General features: G+C 45.8%; 1 long non-coding RNA gene across 1 annotated transcript in view; it reads right to left on the bottom strand.

Annotated features, from left to right (window-relative positions):
- Positions 1-9,021: 9,021 nt before the first annotated feature.
- Positions 9,022-14,777, bottom strand: part of LOC310755202 — a 96,638-nt gene continuing 90,882 nt past the window's right edge. The window contains exon 5 of the long non-coding RNA XR_014544221.1: positions 9,022-9,889. This is a non-coding gene — a long non-coding RNA (uncharacterized lncRNA). The remainder of the gene's footprint in view (positions 9,890-14,777) is intronic.

Here is a 14,777-nt window from a genome sequence, read left to right as displayed (position 1 = left end):
GCAACCGCCTTAAGAACCATAGGAGGAGGCAGTTGTTTCTTAGGGGGGCATTGCCACCGGGGGAAACTCGTTTCGGAGAGGCGGTGGCCACAATCATTTTGAAAGGGCAAGGCCTGCACTCCCTGGTAAACATAAACGCCACCTGAAGTCCCGAGTGGCTTTGCATTGGCTTTATCCGTCAGTGTGTGCTTGAATTCCTGATCTCCACTTCCCGGTCTCTCTGTTCCTCTGACCTGCCTGTCTCTAGCTTCATTGCTACTCCCTGCTTTCTGCTCCGCTTGACAGACTCCTTGGCTGTGACCTTGGCTCTGCTTGACTCTGACTTTGGCTCCCCCTCTTGCATTGGTTTTTGTGTTTGAACTGTCTTCCTGGCTCCTGACCCCGTTTCTCTGCACAGTTCTCAAAGAGGCTCACAGCTGACACACAATGGCACCAGCCCTGAATAGGAGTCCCAGGTCCCACTTTGATTAGACTAGCTCGGCTCAGTTTTCTTTCCTGAGGTGGGGGCAGAAACAAGGAGGCACCAGCCGCCTGCCCACCCCAGAAGCTCCCTTCTCCTATGCCAGCGATGACCAGACTTCAGCCGTTGATTTTGTACTACGTCCAAACAATGTTACAGTAATGTAGCAGGCAAGGAGCAGATAGAATTCTATGATTCCAATAAAGTTGGATGGGACCCCGAGGTTCATCTAGTCCAACCTCTTGCAATGCAGGAATATGCAGCTGTCCCATATGACGTTCAAACCTGTGACCTTGGTGTTATCAGCACCATGCTCTAACCAAGAGAGCTGTAGAATTAAAGAATGGGGTGCCTCTGAGTCCAGACCAAGAAACTGTTTTTAGTACTAGAATTGAGCTCACAGTCTTTTCACATAAATAGCCACTCCTGTTTCCCCTCACCAAGCTTTATTTGCTTCAGCAGCCTAATTTAGGGGACACACATACACACACACACGTATTTATGTTGTTGCTAATCTACTGGAGGCTCCAATACTTTGGCCACCTCATGAGAAGAGAAGACTCCCTGGAAAAGACCCTGATGTTGGGAAAGATGGACGGCACAAGGAGAAGGGGATGACAGAGGACGAGATGGTTGGATAGTGTTCTCGAAGCCACCAGCATGAGTTTGACCAAACTGCGGGAGGCAGTGGAAGACAGGAGTGCCTGGCGTGCTCTGGTCCATGGGGTCACGAAGAGTCGGACACGACTAAACAACAACAATCTACAGGAAACTACCCAGAGACCTGACACCAGTTGCTGGAAACTGCAGGAGGGGAAAGTCTGCTTGAGCCCAGGTTCTGCTTGCTGTTTCCCACAGGCATCTAGTTGGCCCCCATGAGAACAGGATGGTCTGATCTGGCAGGTTCTTCTTGTGCTCTTAACTGTGCCCACCCCTCTTCTAAGCTACTAAACCCATTTCCTCCTTATTTTCTGCTGTAACCAACTAACGCTATTTCCCTGCACAATGTCTTCTCTCACCATCTCCAACTAATGCCATTGCCACAACTGTAGGCATGTTTGCCTGGCTGTATATCGCAAGGGTGGGAAAGAACTGGCCTGGGCAGTGGGGTGGCAGGGGTTGTAGTAAGTGGAAAGGAGAGGATACAAGCAAGAAATGAAAGGAAAGACACCCTCCTCCAGGTCCTGCTCCTCACCCTCCTTGAGTGCTTGTGCCTGGCTGAAATGTTTCCTTGAGCTCTTGCTTGCCTGCCTGGAGAAGTGGGGGTCTGTTTGTTTATTAGCAATTTCTAGGATTGTATGCTTGGAATGTAGGCAATTGAACTAAGAGCAGAACCATACTGTGCATTGAAAGCAAATCCAGTGCATATTTAAAGAATGTTACTTTCCCCAAAGAATCCTGGAAACTGTAGTTTGTTAAGGATGCTGGGAGTTCTGTCTCTGTGGGGGGGGGGACTACAGATCCCAGGATGCTTTGCGGGAAGTACTGTGCTTTCAATGTGTGTTGGATGTGCTTCAAATGTATGGTGTGGATCTGCCTAGTCACACCTGCTGCTCCACCCACTTTTGCTCCTGCCACACCCCCACACCCCACTGATATGCAGCTCCTGAAAGGTTGTCAATGAGGAAACAGCCTGTGGGCTGAACAACTTCCTCCACCCTGATACATCCCACTGAACTGAGCAGGAGTGGGGGGGACTTACTTCTAACATGCTGAGAATTTAGTTGTAACTCTCTCTTTTTACATCACAAAAAGATCCCTTGCAGCATTAAGAGAGTGAGAGATTCTTGTGATATAAAAAGAGACTCTCCCCTCCCGCAGAGTCTCTCCCCTCCCGCAGTCTCTACTTAACTGTGGATCCCAATCATTAACCCAGTGATTCAGTTGTCATTGTTACCTCAGCTAGCTGGCAGATAATTCTCACTGACCCAGAGTCTAACCCTAGCACAACTGTAAATAAGTGAAGCAGTCTCCTCTTTTAAGTAACTTCTATGGTAAGTAACTGAGCTGAGAAATCACTGTGTTTGTGCAAAACTCATCAGACAATCCCATAATAACCTATTGAGGCCAGGACTCAATGACCACTGTAATGGCAAACTATTTATGATGGCTAAATAGTGATTTGAAGGAAGCTGAAAGGAGAGGACATAAGGAAGAAATGCACAGAGGAAACAGCTGCTTCAACTGCATGGCTGCACCAAACCCCTCAGAAAACAGCATTTTTGGGCTGATGCCTTACTGGTGGAAAATGGGCAGAGAAATATGGGATGTGCCTCCTTCCCCAGTACTGACAAACCCCAGTTCCATGATGGTTCAGATTACTTGCGCCACAAATCCATCTAGCCTCAAATAAATGTTCTCTTGCAGGGGGAGGGGGAGTCTTAGAAGAGGCACCCTGAGCTCCACAGACTCATAAGATGTAGTCCATCCATTTCTTCGAAGGTCTTTCCTTCAGCTCCAGTTTCATAGACTCCCATGGGCCAGACACAGCCCTCTCCTCTTCCCACTGCAGGGCACTTCCAGCAATGCACCGAGACCCTCCCTGATTTCAAGGGAACCGCAAACTCTTCCGAGACTCTGACCTACATTCTTTCATTCCAAGGACATCTTTGGAAGGCACCAGGGCACTTAGCTTTCACATCTCACATTACTTAGCACCAGGCGCCATCTTTCCTCATATCTCCAACACCCTTCTTAATTACTCTTCATACCATCATTTCTCATGGAAATCCATTTCTCTCAAGGCAAATGTGAAGGTGAAAGGTTACAAAGTATTGAAACAAAACTCCCATCCTCAAGGGGAGGGGAAAGAAGGAATTCCCCATCAGGTCTGACCTTCCTCCCCACTGAGTTTAACAGCACACACACACACACACACACACACACACGGACTTTTTCTCAGAGTAAACTTAATTTTGAGATTTGGATTTGGCAAGTTAAAATTAGCTCAGTTTGTTAATAAGTCCTGTACCTAGATTGCTAGAGGACTGTGGAAATTTGAGTTCTTGAGGGAGAAAATATTCAGGCACCTCTTCCATTGATATATAAATATATAATACATTTGAATGGCATTTGTTGCCAGTTATTGGCCCCACGATATTTACAGATATGACCTTCCCATCCTTCCTTGGTGAAACGTTGCTTGGTGCTCAACATTACTGAAGTCCTGAAAGCAGGAATGGGACACATCTCCTTTGGATATGTCTCCAGGTAAATAGCAATTCACACAGATCTACAGTCAAGGAGGTCCATGCTGCTGCCAGCTTCATCCTGGAGCTGTGGCAGCCACCTGTGAAGCCAGGATTGGAGCCAAGCAGCTGTCATTGCCTCTGGGTTATTGCTAAATAGATTCCTGCCAATGCTATGTACCCCATGCCCTTGTAACAAAGCCGCCTGGGTTCCCTGCGTTGCACAGCAGCTGCCTCTGCTTGATTAAGGCTTCCAGTGGCATATGCTGATAGGGGTGGTGGTAACCAGGGAAAGATCAGGCCAAGGAAGGTATGGCCGTCAACCCAACACAACTGGACTCTTCTGTTTCTAGGACATTGCCTTTCATAGCTAGGTCTTCCCCACTCGATCTTGGCAGCCCAAGAGACCAGGCTAGTAGCTAAAGCCAAAGGGAGGCAGCAAAAGAACTAGAAGCCTATTATGGTCCTCCATCATCAGCAACAATGGTTTCATCACCAGTTATGAAAATGAACGGACCATTGTTACAGCTAAAAGAAACCCAACAGGGGGGAAAATGACAATAATGAAAGAAAGGAAACATTCTGAATAGAAAGCAAATAACTCAAATGTGAATAAACTGAAAATCAATTGGAGCACTGCTACCCAGCATAAATGTTTTAAAAGTACAATTTTGGGAATTGTGTTTCTTTTGTTGTTTAGAATTCAGATATTTTCATATGAGTGGAATATACCATTCAAATTGCATATTTATTTATTCCCTAGAGTTAATCTGGTAACCTCTAGATTAGATTACTGCAATGTGCTATATGTAGGGCTCCCTCTGAAGATGGTTCGGAAACTTCAGCTGGTGCAGAATTCAGTGGCCAGCTTGCTGATTGGGACAAGACAGTGTGAGCATATTACAATGATCCTACTTAAATGGCTCAGGACCACCATACCTCACGGACTGCCTCTGCCCATATAAACCAACCTGGACCCTGTGATCATCATCTGAGGCTCTTGTTCATGTGCCTCCTCCATGAGAGGTCTGGAGGGTGGCAACACAAGAATGGGCCTTTTCTGTGGTGGCTCCCCCTTGTGGAATGCTCTCCCCCTTGAGGATCGCCTGCCCGCAACTGCATTACATATATTTAGGTGCCAGGTGAAATTTTTTTCTATAACCAGGCCTTTGACTGATTAACATTTTCTGTCCTTTTAAATGTGTTTCTGGGAGGGGACTATTGGTTTCTGTTTTATTATGTATTTTGTGTTCTCATTTTGTATTTTTATGTTGTAAACTGCCCTGTGATCTTTCAATTAAAGGTGGTATTTAAATTTAATAGTAAAAATAAAAATCTATTCCAGTTCCCCCAGAACTGTGCGGCTGGTCAGTTATGGAGGAGAAGCTGCTGGGTATTCTGGAAGAGACGTGAAGAAGGAGATATTGTAATTAATCTAAGAGAAGAGTCTTCAGGCTATGAGCATTACTAAACTACAAATATATATTGGCTTTGTATCAGTTGAATTATCAAGGCTTACCCTCCCCCCAAAGAATCCTGGGAATGGTAGTCTGGTAAGGGAGTGTAGTGGAGCACTTTTTATTTTTTAATTATTGTTTATTTAGATCTCTAGCCCCATCACAGAATACAGTTGCCTGACTTCCCTGGGGGAGATGGAATGACTATTAGAGCAGTCAGTCTTTCTGTTTTCCAGACTGTTTTTCTGCTTTTATGATTAATTTTAATTGATTTTATCCACCATATGCTTTTTGTAATTTTTATGCTTAGAAACTTTGGTGATTAAATGGTATTTTAAGAGCTGAAATAAAATTAAAAACAAACAATGAGTGGCACAAGAAACAAGAAGCAGTGCTGGCCAGGAGCAGCTAAGAATTCTCTGAGCTTAAGGGTCTCTTTTGGACACTTGATTCCACAAACAGCATTCCCTTTGCTGCTGTGTTCACAAAGGCATTGTAAGGAACCAGTGGCAGGCTTAATGTCTTACTGAACAGAAGAGAAGAGCATGAGCTGCTTTATTCTTAAGTGCCACCTCTCCTCAAAGTGGACTACAGTGGTACCTCTGGTTACAGACGCTTCAGGTTACAGATGCTTCAGGTTACAGACTCCGCTAACCCAGAAATAGTACCTCGGGTTAAGAACTTTGCTTCAGGGTGAGAACAGAAATCGCCCGGTGGCGGCACGGCGGCAGCAGGAGGCCCCATTAGCTAAAGTGGTGCTTCAGGTTAAGAACAGTTTCAGGTTAAGAACGGACCTCCAGAACGAATTAAGTTCTTAACCCGAGGTAGCACTGTACTCAACTGAGTCTTCGTCTAGGGCAGTTTCAGGCGTTCTGATTCCCTGGAGACATTCTAACCTCCTGCTGTACATCATCATTCCCCTCAACATGACTCATCCAGGCTGCTGCATCCCAGGATACGCATGGCTGGTGCTCTTAGTTCTTGGTCTACTACCATGCATCGCATCAGGAGGCACAACAGGGCTGTAGCGTGGAGGAGCCTATCTCCTCATGTGCCTCTCTGTTATAACAAGTAGTAACAGGAATGTGTGTATGATATGTCACCATCACAGCCAGCATTTCCCCATCTCCCACAAGCTGCATCCAATGATCGGAGAACAACAGGAAAGCCCTGAATGCCATATCACACGGTAATTTTCGAAGCATTATCAGAGAGTCTGGTTAAGCCGGGGTGGGGAATGTGGCCCTCCCAACCCTTACTAGCCCCAGGCAGCATGGCCAAAAGTCAGGGCTGACAGGAGTTGTACTCCAGTGGCATCAAGAGGGCCACCATTTCCCCATCCTTGGATTCAACTACAGTCCTAGAGAAAGGTCTGTTCTTTCCGTATACAGTGGTACCTCTGGTTACGAACTTAATTTGTTCCGGAGGTCCGTTCTCAACCCATAACCGCTCATAACATGAGGCGCTGCTGCTGCGCTGCTGGCATGCGAATTCCACTTGCATTCTGGGGCAAAGGTCGCAACCAGGAGCATCTACTTCTGGGTTAGCGGAGCTTGTAACCCGCAGCGTTCACAAGGGAGACGGTACGTGACACAAGGTTCTACTGTAGCTGCCATCTTCCTAGTGACACAGCTACAAAGTAGCCAGTTTGATTAGCGGGAAAGGATGCAAAAATGGGATAGATAACTAACCTCATTAGAGAATATAATTCAGGAAGGGACACAGGACACCTAGAAGGCTCATGTGTAACATGAATTTTGACAATAAGGCTGGGAATTAAAGGAAATGATGAGCCATTATAATCCAGGGATGGGACCCTGCAGATGTTGTTAGGCTACAACTTCCATCGTCCCTAATAGATGGCCATGTTGACTGGGGCTGATGGGAGCTGAAGTTCAACCACATCTGGAGGGCCACATGTCTCTCCCCCCATCCCTCTTGTGAACTAACACTTTTCGTGGAGATCTGCTGAGGCTATGACAGCTGGTGAGGGTTTTTTTTTTAGTCTTAAAAAAATAATAATCATTTCATAAAGGCTGAAGGAGAACTCAGGAACTCACAGCTGTTGTATCTAGAGGCGCACCATTATGCATGGTGGCAAAAATAGTTTGGGAAGCTCAAGCTCATCAATTTCATTTTGAGATGATTTCGCAAACAGGTGGCTCTGCTGATGAAAAGAAGACCGGACACCACTCAAGGCAGCAAAATAAGCAACTGAGCCCTCCAACAACATCTATTAAGAGGCAGAAATACCAAGTTTAAAGGCCAAGTTTACACAAGCAGCTCTGCCATGGAATACATTGTTTGCAATGGCTGCAACTTGCTGATATGATGAACAGAGGCAGCCATGCGGAAGGCCCACTGCTCATACAGAACTCTATTTGCATTGAGTTTTAGCATGAAGAGGTTAGACAACTTACGACAGTATGACATCATCACATATAGATATGGAACTATAATATTATTGTATAAAGGAACAGTTGCCAATATGGCACCTGCAGGAGCAGTGGCACCCTTGAGCTCTTCCCCTGATGTCAACAAAGCCTCTTGAGCCCCCTCACTCATTGTGATCTTGGTCGTGAGGGTGATTACCTTTTTCCTTCAAGAAGTACATAAGAGCTGAAGGAAGAAGTAGGAAGAGTGATGCTCTTTCCTACTTCGTTTTTCACTTCCAAGGCCTTTTCAAGGCTGAGATAAATTCTGCTGGATCTTAGTTTTACACAGATACCTTAGGAAAGTAAAGTGGGTGCACACTTTCTTTCTGTGTCTTTGGGGTGGAGGTTGTTCTGGAGAAGATGACCACAGTACTTGCTTACAAACCCCAAGGTGCCCAAGGGCCTAAAAATATAGAACTGCAGGTGAAGTGAAGGATTGCTCAGGGAGAGAAAGGTAAGTTGCTTAGAAGTTCGGTTACTTATTTATTTATTTCTTTAATAAAATTTATTACACCGCTTGATTGTTAAAACAAAAACCTCAATGTGGTTTACAAGATAATGAATAATTGTTTGCAGAGGTGCAACTATCTCTAGCCCAGACAAGAATGTAGGGGATGATACATTTTAAACACAAGCAAAGTGCAAAAATGGTAGCTACTAGTGGTATCTGGCTGTGCTAGAAAGGCAGGATAAAAGAGTGTGGAGGTTTTGTAATGATTCTAAAACTGCCAGCTATTTTCAGGATGCAACCACCCCAGCAAAATCTAATTGGGTTGTGAAAAATGTAGAAAATGGGATCAGGAAACAGGATGCTTTTATTTCAAAGAGAAAGTCTGCGTTCTCTGACACAAAAAAAGAGAATTGCGTGCGAGTACTTCAACTTAATGTGCTGCTGTTGATGGACAAGGACCCATAGCTCTGTGACAGAGCAATCGTTTGGCACACACAAGGCCCCAGTTTCAGCCTCAGCACCTTCAGCTGTGGTGGGGAGGAGGACCACAGGAACCAGGACTGGGGAAGCAGCCCCTTTCTGCCTGAGACCTCTGAAATCCAGAGCCAGTCAGATGTTGTTTTCATTGTGGGATGTTTTTTTAAGGCAGCAAACATATTTTTAAAGATAACAACAACACATAAACAATAAAGCAATCACAAAAGCAAAAAAATCAGTGGCAATCAATAAAGTAGTACATCAAAGAAAGCAACTTAAAAAAAAACACCTTACTGAAGGGGGACCAATGGCTCACTGCAACAAAATGTCTTTCAGACATTTTCTTTCAGGGACCCCTGACCGTTAGGTCCAGTCGTGACCGACTCTGGGGTTGCACCGCTCATCTCGCTTTATTGGCCGAGGGAGCTGGTGTACAGCTTCCGGGTCATGTGGCCAGCATGACTAAGCCTCTTCTGGCGAACCAGAGCAGCGCACAGAAACACCGTTTACCTTCCCGCCAGAGCAGTACCTATTGATCTACTTGCACTTTGACGTGCTTTCGAACTGCTAGGTTGGCAGGAGCTGGGACCGAGCAACGGGAGCTCACCCCATTGTGGGGATTCGAACTGCCAACCTTCTGATCAGCAAGTCCTAGGCTCTGTGGTTTAACCCACACCGCCACCTGCGTCCCCTTTCAGACTATAGTGCACCCCAAATTCATACAGGCGGAGAGGCCCACTTTACATCTGCATGTGTCTCCCAAAACAATTACCCCTGAGTGAACATAGCCCTTGGCAGAAAAAAGCAGTGAAGACCAACAAAAACAGCGCTGTGCAGACCCTGAGGAGCAAGGTGTTCCAACAAGTAGTTGCTAGGTAGACCAAGAGTCTGCCTCAGAATAAAGTGGATCCATATGGGTTGCTTGGCCTAGTGACTCATTCCTCAGTCTAGATAACTCTAAGCTCTTTGGCTGTTTGAAATGCTCTCCTGTTGAGGTGAACTTAACATGCACCTGTGGTGTTTGCATAATGCACAACTGGAAATAGATGCAAACCATCTGTTTTGCAGGATCAGACCATCTTGAATCTGAATCCACATTAACTCCAGGCTTCTGCCCCCGTTGCTAGACGCAACGGAGGGAATGAGCTGACCATAGCTCAGTGTCATCCTTTTGCAAAGACAGCAGGAGCCCAGCAGGCCCCTTACAAGTCCAGGAACCCTAAATCCCCACCAGTCCCTGCTATGACAACAGGAGGGCATGAAATCCATAGGTTTCAAAGAATCCTGAGCTTCAAAACCAAAGGTGTCGTTTTTGACCTTTAAAGGCCCTTCAAGACCTGGCATCCTCTCAGGGTTCCACTCTCAGAGATTTTGATGGTGGCAGGAAGACTCTGGACCTTTCCCCAAATAGCTCCAAGGCTCTGGAAAGAATTGCAAGTGGAGGTGAGTCAGTATGCCTCCCTGTTAAGCTATACAGAGAGCTTTCTAAATCTTATTTATTCAAGCAAGCCTGGGGGAATTGAACGGGTGAAAATGATCTAATAGTGCTATCTGTGAGAAGGAAAGGAATTTGCGCTGCTAATGTTTTATGGTTGCTGTTGCTTTTGTTATGCTGTGTACTATTTATATCATCAGCTATTTTATGTTTTTGTAAGCCGCCTTTAACATTTATGGGTGGGCTTTGAATATATATAGGTATGTATTTTTAATCACCCTGATACCATACAGGTATCAAGAGAAATGAGGAGTCTTGCACACGCATCTAACATGTCATTCAAACACGTCACTCCCTTTGGCACAGAGAAGCCCAATCTTCTCAAACTCTGGCTGTTCTTGAGCTGCACTGATGTTCTTAGCAAGATAGCATCTGTGTGTTCACCTGCTCTGGCATGTAAACAGATGGGTTCTGTTCTGAGTAGGCATGGGTGTGCAACTGTTTGTGCATGTGGATGTGACAATGCATGTGTGCGCCCTCATTTTTTGTATAACTGTGTGCTGCTCTTGAGCATCTGTGTGCAGAAACATGTGCATCTATGGATTTGCTTGTTTCAAAGACTGTGTGCACGCCTGCCTTTGTGACGGGGTTTGTATTTGCATATTCGTTAGCTTGTATATGCAACCTTGTGCACATGGGGAGCTTCTTTGCCTGGCAGCCTCCTCTGTGTATATATGTACAAGGGAGCAGAGTTTGTTTCCATGTGCAGGAACGGTATGTGTGTCACGCCCTCAACCATCACACAAGAATGCATGGCTGTTGATGGCAGAGGCTCCCCTAGGAAATAGGAATTGGATTCTAATGATGTCAACACAGTATGAATAACACGAGACACAGGGAGGCAGGGAAAAAAAGGGATGTGATACCCTGATGTGTCCCTCCCACCCCCACCCTGGCACCGTGACGACCGTTGCTAGGAAGCAGAGAAAATTTAATTTTGCAACATTAATCTGCCGTCTTGAGAGAACCTCCTTCTGGATCGGGAAGGAGAGAAGACAAAGGGGGACAGTCATAGTGACAGCTAGGACACTGGGTCTGCAGTGATTCCTTCCAGTGCTATAAATGTGGGGCTTCTGAGACTGCCTGGGTTCAAAACAAAACATTAACAGATCACTCTTCTGGAGGAGTGTTGGGTTTTGTAGACTTAGAGGAGACGGTTGGTAAGTCTAGATTTCCCATCTCTAAGGAGAGAGAGAGAGAGAGAGAGAGAGAGAGAGAGAGAGAGAGAGAGAGAGGTCTAATGGTTAACACTAGGGGATTTGAATGCCAAGGGGCCTGGAATCTAACCATGGAAGAAGAGTCGGGTTTGTGTGGATAACCCATAGTAGACCCAGACATACTCCTCTGGTGCTCTCTTACCATCTTTTGAAAGACAGACTAGTCATAGCTCAGTGGTAGAACACAGACCTTGCATGCAGAACGTTCCAGGTTCAATCCTGGCATCTCCAGGTAGATTGAAACCATTTAGAGCCACTGCTGATTTGCATAGGCAATACTGAGCTAGCTGGACCATTGAACTTGCCTGGTATAATAAGGCAGCTCCCTATTTTCCAAGACTGGGTCTGCCACAGTCTGAAGGGCATTCATCACAAACCATGAAAAGTTCCTGTAGGGTCTGGGTTTAATTCCAACCACATGAGTCATTAAATCCTTCTATCTCCCAGTCAAGTGCTTTTAAGAGCACAGGATTCATAACTACATAAATACCCAGTGTGATCTGTGTTGACTGCAGGTCAAAATCAAAGATTTGCGCACTCAGGAAAGCTGAAGTCTGCAGGCTTGCTATAAGCAAAATACTTTATGCAAATTAAACAGCTTATGAACATTTGATTTACACAACTTTGGTTTCCAGCATACAGTTGTCGTTGGATCAAGACGCTAATTTTTTCAGCAGCAGCACTTGGTTCCAAGAAGAAGACGGGAGGGGAAGTTTGCACACATTTCAGACAGGTTTGGCACCACTCGGATTCAAAATGCACAGTAAAGAAAACACATTCATAGCTCCATAGTTTGCTGTCTCTCCTCCAAAAAGACAGAGGCATCCACATGGAGCACCCGACTCATAGACTGTGGTATGGAATCTGCATTGAGAAGGGGAAGGGGATGCATCACTCCTCCATCACCTGCAAGCATGTATACTCTAAAGCTCAGCCACCCCAGGCAATTCTTTGGGGAAGGGCTGCTTTATATGCAAAACATCCCAGGTATCTTCAGGTGGGAGAGATTCTTGCCTGAAACCCTGGAAAACAGCAGACAATCAGTGCAGACAATGCTGAGCTGGAACCTGCTCTAAGGCACTAGATTCAGGTAGGTAGCCGTGTTGGCCTGATGCAGTCATTTGCTCTAAGGCAGTTTCCTGTTGTCCTCCTAAATCCCTTCAACTGCCCCTTTAGGACACTTACAGATGTAATGTATTTTGTGAGTGACTGGCACTCTGAATCACAGCACTAGCCACCCATAAGCCACATGTTGAAGGTGCCAATCAGCACAAGTGACAAAGCTCCCATCTACCAAAAGGCCTACACATTAGTAAGCACCCAAGCCTGCGGCAGTATTGCTTCTAAGGAAGGCCCAGCTAGAGGCTGAAAGCCTTCTCAGGAAAGTCAGCTGGCTGCCGCACATCCACACCATACAAGTAAAGCAAGTAAACCCTGAGGTTTTCAGAAATATGGGAAGGGGAACCCATGCTTTCAAAAACATGACCAAGGGGGCAAAAAACAGCATGGGATATTCAGCATCAACTGGAAAACAAAAAGAGAAAATTTGGGCTTATAGTGGGCGGAGGGAAGGCAGTGAAATGTCCTGCTGAAGCTCCTCACATTTTATAGTATTATGGAGGAAAGTATGGTTGTCTGGAAACTTGAGCAGGAGCCATCCTGCTGGGAGGTGAGGAGACACTTCAACAATTTATTTCAGGTCACCCTTGTTGTACCTAGAAGGCTTAGGGGGATGCCTTATTTCCACTCTGCGCTCTGTTGCTGCCTGCCTGGGGGTCTTTTTTTCTCTTTGCCTCTATTTCCTCATAGAAGAGTGCCCCTTCCCTTCTGTACTCTTGTTTGTCTGGCTTCTACTTCAGTGGGTGCTTTGAAACTCATTCACACCTGTCTCTGAAAAGCTCTGGAGGAAGCCAGGGAGACAGTCAATTCTTCCACTTTAGCTATTTAAAAAAATTTCCCTGGTAGAAAGAGGAAGTTCTGTCCCCTGCCGCCTGCTGGTGAAAGGCAAACAGCTGGTGTCAGTGGCACAATGGACCATTCACTGAGACGGCCTCAGCTTCTCAATTCTGAGCCATTGTTCCCTGCTCATTCCTTTCCTGTCCCTGACCTTCCTGCTTTGTTTGAGCCAAGGCAAGGGTCTGCCCCCACCTTGGCCCCAGAAAAGGAAGAATATGTGCATTTCCACGACCAAACAGGAGCCAGCAAAGGCAGGTGCACCCTTAGGTGTCAGCCAGAGTATTTGGATCCCTGTACACCTGAGCATGCTGCTCAGCCATGGCTAAGGTACAAACACTTGCTTGTTATTTGAGGGTTGCAAAGATTAATTTATTAGACAAGGCACACTACTGTGTTTCCATGGACTTAAAGGACCAGTCTGTTGTGGTTGGGCTCCAGGTGCTGATTCATTATTAGAGTGAAGCCGGAGGTTTTTCCCTTTGTTTTTGTAGTGTTGCATATGTCAAGACAGACTGTGTGCTAAGCACTGCCATAACAGTAATCATGAACCCCACAGAAAGCTAAATAAAGTGTGCAGAGAGTCCTGTAGGATCATTGCACCTAGATGTAGTGTAGGGATCTCCCATATAGCACGTGTAAACATTATGTCATGTATCTGAGTGCTTACCGTACGAAGGGCTGGCAAACAGAAAGAGGGTCCTGTTGTGGACTGAGTTTTATCGATTAATTTATTTATAGGCCACTTTGGGGGAGGACCCCTGCCAAGGCATAATATAGGAAAACAGACCATGTTATATAAACCTAGACTCATAAAAGCATCCACTGTTGCTTACAGGTGGTTTATGCTTTTAGGGTTAGGGCCAAGTTCCAGGAACCAGTATGATACTGGACTGCTGGAGGTCAGAACTTATAAGGCCCCTTCTAGAGGAGAAAGGCAACATAAAATAAAATACGAGGCCAAGAATGAACTGAGTTCAGCAAGCATGATGGGCACAGAGATAGAATACATTCTTTGCATGCAAATGATGCAAAGACTACATCCTGCACCAGACCTGGACTGCTTTTGCCTGGCTCGAATGTGCCCTTGATCTGTGTTCTGATTGCCTGGATGGAAAATAGAGAGACTGTGATCACAGGCCCACCATCCAGGTAAAGCACATGGTGTCCTGTCCCATACACTCCTCCACCCAAAAATAAAAAAAAATCCTGGGGACAGAAGTTTGTCAAATGAGCTGACAGTTCTGTAGCTCTGTAAGGGAGTAAACTACCATTCTCATATTTGGGGGAAGCCATGTGCTTTAAATGGACAGTGTGGGTGTGTGCAGACACCTATGACCTTTCTATGGCTGAAAAGTAGCCTACCATAGGAAGCTGAAAAGCACATTCATTGCTCTGCCCACTTTTGCCTCTGCCTCCCCCCACGACTGGATGTAGCCCCTGCAAGGTTGCCCAGAAGGGAATGCAGCTCTTGGGTTGAAAAAAGGTTTCCTTGCCCCTCTTAGATATTCCTCACCTCCCAAGGCTCTTACGTTCTATGGACCACATGGTCTGAGAACCACTGCAGCCCCCTATCCTATTTCGCTGTTCTTAGCAGCTGTTCTCCCCTTTGTATATTTGTGCATTTGTGTTTCCTTGCATCTG

Source organism: Podarcis filfolensis (genome assembly GCF_964270895.1).
Source record: "Podarcis filfolensis genome assembly, chromosome: 2".
In the NCBI taxonomy this organism is placed as follows: Eukaryota; Metazoa; Chordata; class Lepidosauria; order Squamata; family Lacertidae; genus Podarcis; species Podarcis filfolensis.
Note: the sequence above shows the minus strand (reverse complement) of the source record. Positions and strands in the feature narration are given on the sequence as shown.